Raw genomic sequence first — 7,943 nt, 5'->3', positions numbered from 1 at the left:
GTCATTTGAAATTAGTCATTTTATACATGTTTAAACATGTTTTAATACCTTGGTCATATGTTCAAATGGCTTGTAAGGATGTGCTTGAATTGGGTGAAAGAAATGGCTTGAATTTGGCCTATTTTTTGTCCACACAGCCTAGGACATGGGTGTGTGTCTAAGTCGTGTGCGACACATGGCCAAGCGACATGGTCGTGTGCCCTTTGTAGGTTTTTGAAGGTTGCATTTCGAGAGTTACAAGACCTAGCACACAAGCGTGTGGCTTGGCCATGTGACCCAAGTCAAAGAGTTACACGGGCACAAACACGGGCTAGGACATGGTCGTGTGTCCCTACTTCAAATGTCCATACAGCCTAAGACATGTGCGTGTGTCTTAGCCGCGTAAGTCAGACGGCCTGGCCACATGCCCGTGTGACCCCTGCAGTGTTTCTAAAGTGTTTCTAAGGCCTCGAAGGCTCAAATTAGGGACGTTATGCATATGTTTGATTGGATTTTTCAATGATCATGAAAATTTGGGAATGAATGGTTTGAGTTATGTTTTTACGATAATGCTCTATAACCCTATTTTGGCGACGGATATGGGTTAGGGGTGTTACAAGCTAGGATGATTGCCTTTATTTAATGAAGTTTGTTTAAATCTTATTTAGAGTGTTTGCGCCTCAGTCGATCATGTTTTCGATTAAACTTAAGTATGAATTTCATTCATACGTGATTGGATGCATTAGAATTAGCTGAGCAATCTTAACCTGACGATAACTAGTGGACACAATAATTGAAATGTGCATGCTTAATTTAGATCATAATCTGACTAAATTAAAGGTTCATAATAACTTTAATGAAATCTATTATCTTGCATAGGTTTTAGGTTTATGTGATTAAACTATTTCAAACCTAACTCGTTCCTGTTACTTCACATGAATCCTAAGAAACCCTTAATTATTTATGATTAATAAAATGCATATTTTACTAAGTAAAAGATTCTGAAAGGTCTTAATTTGGTTTCCAAACTCATGAAAGATCGAGTTGCCATGGAATAATTTTTGAACACTGTTAAGCATGATAAAAATAAGCTAAGTTGAATGATGTAATTATCCTAGCCTATTCATGTTATTGATTATTGCAAATTTTTTTTGCTAAATTCATTCATACATTTCATTTCATACTTCACATTTAGTTTAAATTGCATTAGGGATCAATCTTGCATCTAGATAATTTAATTTAGTTAATCACCCATCATTCAAGATATTGTGTTTTTATCATCAAATTGTTAACTTTAATTTTGCAATATATTGATAAACATACACAATCCCTATGGAGATGATAACTCTTCTACTTACTTATTATTTAATAACAACTGTGTACACTTGCACAAACTGAGCATTACAGCCATACATATTGAGGGTTAAGTAGATACATCACAACGGAGTTTGTAAAAATAGAGTGAAATAGGAAAGATTGGTGTGATATAGGAACAATAAGCTAGCCTAATGTGTGAAAGAAAAAGAAATTTCCAAAAAGAAAATTAGTACGAGTTGAAAAATTCTTGAAACGGCGAAAAAGCATTCATGAGTGAGATGTATTGAAAAAGAGAAAAGTCACAAAGTCACAAAAGATAGAAACAATCGTTCATTACTACACAGAAACTTTTAGGCTAGCCGTACTTACTATGTCATGCTATGATTTCCTATATATGGAGAGACAAGGAAGGTGAGAGAAGAAGAAATATGGCGGTGAGTGGGTATGGGTCACTAAGGGGGAAAGAATAAGGATCAATATGATGGTCCAAACTATTTTAGTGTTTGTAACTCTCTTGATGCTTACTATCTTTGAATTCCATACCTATCCTAAGCCTCAAAATGTTACAAGCCAAAAAGTCCTATGTGACCTAAATATCCTTATACATGAATGGACATCATACTAAACATACGCATAAACAACTATTTGTATTTTGCTCGAATAATCAAAGGACTTGTATGATTTGTGAATGGACCCCTACAAGTGAAACCCTTAATGCTTGTATACTTTGTAACATACTGAACTTAGATGTTTGTGGTCAAAAGTGGTAAATCAAGTATTAATCATGTTAAAGTTGTGAGTGAATGTAAAATGCCTAAGTCATGTGCTCTGAAGTCAATATTTGTATCATATTTTCTCAAGGGTCGTCATTTTTATTTCTTGTTTTTGTTCATGTTGCTTAAGGACAAGCAATGACTTAAGTGTGAAGGCGTTTGATCTGTCGTAATTTGGTGCAGTAGATTAAACTAATTATAGCACTTTAGGAGCTTGAAAACAAGCATTTTTAGTAGGTCTGAATTAGGTTTTCTTAAGTTTTTAATAAGTTAATAAAATGTTCAAATTGAGTCTTTTATTAACCTTAAGGGCCGAATAAGGCCTAAGGGTGAGTTAATGCACTTTGTGAGTGTGCAAGAAACTTTATAATACATGGTAAACATATACTGGTCGCTACGTCGCAACACGAGATGACCAATGTTGCAACATCAGGAGCAGAATGGAGAAATCTCAAGACTTCCTTCATTGTTGCGACACACCCTTGAAGGTAGCTCAAGAGGAGTATGTTGACTACCATGTTGCGAGATAGGTCTTGTTGTGTCACGACATCGACTCTTGAACAAAAATTAAATACGAAATGGGGGTACTTTGCTCTTCACAATCAAACTTAAAGCTCAAGAACGTTAGGCAACCTAGGGTTAAGGATGACGATCACCTAGAATCTATAAATAGGCTCCTTTGGCACATGTTATAGACACTATCCACTTAGCATAAATTCTCTCTTTTAATTTTTAGTTTAGTTTTTCTTTCTTTTTTAGCTTTTAGTTTTATCATGTTCTTTATTTTCTTTCAAGAGACCTGATTTGTGAAGACGATCAACTTCTGTGGATTTGGATTTATTCTTAATATAAATTAAGATTTTCTTAAACTCTACACTTCAATTTATTTACCATGTTCTCCTTTTTCATCTATTCCTTAATGTTTATGAAAGTCATGAGGAACTAGTCCTTCTTTGGAGGATTAGCAAGTGGATGTATGATCTATTAACTATTTTGTAGGGTTACTCAAGGGATCAGCTATTCGAGAAAGAAACAATGTGAAACAAATCCTAGGGTTGACAACCCTAGGAAGTCATCAAGGTGCGAATTAACCCAAAATTGGTATGGCCCGTCCATGAACACCTTCACCCCCAAGCCAGTTTGGACTATGAGGTCGGAAGATAAGTAGTCCTTACTGACTCATTATGTTAGTGGAAGATCAGATGATCCTACTAGGGTAGAGACTAGTTGATTAACATGGAACTCGAAATGATAGTTTATGGGGATTACCAAAGCGAGCTAATCACCCATAATCAAGATTTGATTCATTCTACACTTCAATCTCTTGAAATTTATTTCTTTTATGTTATTTTATTTTATCATTATAAAAAACCTAAAAAACCTTTTATTATGTTCTCATACTATAATTGATTTAAAGCACTAATTAGATATTTTCGTGTTTAGGTTAGAATTGATCTAGCTCTCACCTCCTTTGGGTACGATCCTCAGAGTACTCACCTACTTCATTGAAAAACTATATTACAACTTGACCCGTAATCTTGCAAATACCACATCATAGTTCTATATTTTATTGCAGTATTTATACTCTGGACCTAAGTACGTCTGAAGGCGGTAAGTCTTAAGTATGCAATAGTATTAAGTAAGTGATGAAGTTGTAAATCAATTAACACTTAGCCCGATGAACTATAGTAACTTGACTCAAATACTCGAGTAACTACACCACACCAAAGGCATCATAAATGCATAACAGAGGCACTGATGTGTAAAAAAAGGCACGATTGTGCAATCAGAGGCACCGCAGTGCAAATAGAGACATCGAAGTATAAACAGAGGCACTAAAGTGCAAACAGAGGCACAGAAGTGCAATCCCGTACAAGCAAGCATACTAACCCTATTGGCATGCCAATTGTATCCTAATCATTTACTGCGTTCAAACAGGCATTTATCTAAATTCATCACAATAACACATCAAAGGCACTTTCACAATGTTCATACATATTCTACAAAACAAGTATATTTATTCCAAGATTTCATAATTCATAATTACAACCATTTTTCAACAAATACTACTCAACTTATTCTTATTAGAAATCAATACGTAATTAACATTTCAATATAAAATGTTTAACAACTATTTAATTATCTAATTCATAACAGCATCAATTTAGATATAAATACAGATTAATTCATTTATACTATGAACTTACCTACTATCTGCTACAAGTTTCTTCGCATAGACTACTCCGCAATTTTTCCTTTTCCTCGATTATTATCTTTTTAACTCAGTTCTTAATCTATATAGTAATTAAATTCAACTTAATAAATTCACACGCATTACCAAACTATTTCTATGCATGTAACCCTTAATTTTTTTTAATATTTATATATTTTCCCTAAACTTTTGCATTTCTCACAATTTAGTCCTTAAACTCGAAATTCCAAATTTAACAAAAATTTTGCCATTTTTCATGCTAGCCGAATTTCTTTCTAAACTAGTACAGCTCCTAATTATTCACAATTCACAAAATTTTTATTTAAATTTTAATAGTTTATCAATTTAATTCTTTAACTAAAAACTAACAAAATCACTTTACAAAATAATCTTAATAAACAACCAAGACTACAAATTCACTATTTAACATCAAGAATAACTAAGAACCATCAATGGAAAAATCCAAAATCCTTAACAGTTTCAAAAATGAAGTTATAGGTTAGTTGGTCCTAGCTGCAATGATTTCAAAAATATAAAAACTACAAGAAACGAGTTTAAAATGGGCTTACATGTAAGAAAATGGTGATGGCCCAACCTTAAGCTCCAAAAATGGAGATTTCCCTTTTGATTTTTGGTGGAAGAACCCTTAGAGAAGATTATGTAAATTTTATTTTTATTATTATTTAGTTTAATTTTATTTAATTACAATTTTACCCTTTTTAACAAACATACATTTTAACAGTTTAAAAGCCCTTAATTGTCCATCTATATTCACTATTTTCTAATTACTCCATAAGTCCTCTCTCATTTGATAATTAAACCATCAAATCATTACAATTCAATTATGACTAGATTTTACAACTTTTACAAATTATTCTTTTTTCTTAAATTAACTAAGTAAACAATAAAATCAGCAGACCAAATCTTAATATGACAACCACACAACCCTAAAAATATTAAATACCTATAAATTACGGACTCATTAGCCGAAATTGTGGTCTCGAAACCACTATTCTGACACCAATGAAAAGTGGAATATTTTAGGCTAAGTCAACATTTCATGGAAATTGTTAGCTCTTTAAACTTGCTTAGCAAAAGTACCCAAGTCTCATTTAAGTAATTTTATCCTTTGTCAAAAAAAAGTTGAAAAATTAAAATATATATATACACCACTAATGGCTTCGTTATGAGTGAAGATTTCGAAAATGTGACCAAATTGAGTAATTGGGATGAGGTGCTTGGGTTGTCATCTCATTTCGCATCAAAAGATTCAAGTGACGAATCGAAACTTGCAAACACTCCACTAACAGTGCTGCCATAAGTAAGAAAAAATAATCTGTTAAGAGACGTGTTAAATTGAGTAACCATGGTGAAGTGCTTTGGTTGTCATCTCATTTCAAATAAAAAGATTCGACTACGTCCCAAACTTGTTGAAAATTTTTATTGAGAAGGAGCGCCTTGTAAGTTTGATTAAGCTTTAATTTAGTGAAGTAGTTGATTTTTTCCTAGCATTAGAGTTTTATAAAATTCTTGTTGGTTGAACCTAGCAACTGTTTTCACTTAAATTGTTTGGATTGTGCTTTTTTGTGGAAGGAGACTTGATTTCAGAAAAAGTTTTTGAATGATTTTTATTATGGGAATACACAACATGCTTAAGGATAAGCATCGCTAAGTAGGGGATTTGATGGCAAGCTAATTTTGTGTGTTTAATGTACTTATTTTTGGTCAAATCTTGAGTAGAATGCTACTAAGCTTGTGATTTCATGTTTAAATTTTATCAGGATGCAACTGGAATGCCGAAGTTCAAAAAAAGAACAAGCAAATTGGGCTAAATTGAAACAAAAAACAAGAAAATCGGCCAAATTAAAAAGTTACAGAATTGGTGGCTGATAAAAAAATCAAATTTTGATTTTGTCAAATCCTATAATTAGAAAAATATCTATTTTTTTGTTGTTAAACATAATTTTAAGAGGAAATCATTCTAAAATTATCTTTTGAAAGGTGTATAAAGGTCGTGTAATTGTGGCATGGAAACACATAGTCTTAAGCCTTGAATTCAAAATAATTATTTCATTTCTTATGTCTGTAGCTTGTCAAGTACTCTTCCAATTCCTTTATTTTTCTTATTTATGTACAATTGCTCTTTATGTCCTCTCCATTTTTCACCTATCAACATTACATTAAAATCTATTCTCATAATACTACAAAGTATGATTAATCTCATGCTCAACTAATCCCTAATTAGCTTTAGCCTAGTCATCGTTCCGATCGGGAATTGTGAAAAATGAATCTACACTAAAATCTTACAACACGATATTCATTATCTCTTTGTAATATGGGATAGTCACATTCATCCCTCAATTTTAATCCAATATTAGCTCAAAGTACACGAGGAAGTTATTTTGGTGTATAGTTGGGAAAACGAGTCGGTCATCGCCATATTCAAGTTCCTGCGAACAAATTGGCATGTCCAATTGGAAAAAGCTAGTTGGATTCCGTCAATGGAGATAGTGATCGAATTTAAACAAACCACACGATTGAGGCCACTAATTTGAGTTGGGCTCTTCTAGATCGCAAGGCTACCAAGATCTTAAATTGCGGACATGTGTTACGTGGTTAGATAACCAGTAAGGGTTGGTTTGCAGGTCGTACCGAAACCAACTACACAAGGAAGAGTTGGCAGTTGAGGCATCCTTGATCACTATAACCAACTTATCTTTTGGAAGGAAAAATCCATTTTCAAGAATCGATTCAAGTTTGAAGTGTACCGAGGCTAAGGCTAAACATTCACATATTTGATTTACCAATTTAATTCAAATTACTTAATTTTATTTTGCAATTATCATTCTGTTATTATTATGTTCTATTTATTTTTATTTTTATTTTTCTTTGTCAACTAAAATCTCTTTTTATTTATTTTTTTCAGCTTTGCACGTACAAGTCGTGGGCACGATAGCTGCCTAGACTCTGGAATCTGGTCACATAACATGAAAATTAGGAGTCTGAGTCCCTATGGGATCGACCCTACTTCTTTATACTACTATTTAATTCAATTAGAGCATAGGAGATTTATATTTGGTGGTTTCGACGTCCATCAGCTATCCTGGCACAATCCTGGCTTGGTCTCTCCTAGCATACAAGTTCCACTCACATACCTACAACCTAAAACACGTATATAAGTTTCCAAGGAACTTTGCGGGTCTCACTCAATTGTACCTTTTTACAATAATGTAGATTCCTTGACCCCCCATGAGTTGGGTTTCCCTATCAGACAATGGCAGATACAATTTTGATTCTTAATTGGCGGATAACCATTAGCCAAATATTACACTTAACCATCTTACACTCTTTTCACATTAATAGCTTTACACAAGTCCCTTAAGGTTGTAGTTGGGTGAACTTCTTAGATCATCATCCAATGGATTCTATTCTTGGCAGATTCGTTACATACACTAGTGATTACTGCAACGCGTAGGTTTGTGCAAGTGTACACAGTCGTTATCAAGTAATAAGTAAGTATCAAGTTATCGTCTCCATAGGGATTTTATTTGTGCTAAGTCACTTAATTTGTAAAATTATATTAACAATTTGGTAAATAAAAACACAATACAGTTGAGAAGTGGTGATTAAAATATATTAAACTAAATGCAATGATCCCTAAT

Source organism: Gossypium hirsutum, chromosome D13 (assembly GCF_007990345.1).
Source record: "Gossypium hirsutum isolate 1008001.06 chromosome D13, Gossypium_hirsutum_v2.1, whole genome shotgun sequence".
In the NCBI taxonomy this organism is placed as follows: Eukaryota; Viridiplantae; Streptophyta; class Magnoliopsida; order Malvales; family Malvaceae; genus Gossypium; species Gossypium hirsutum.
This window is presented reverse-complemented; position numbering follows the sequence as displayed.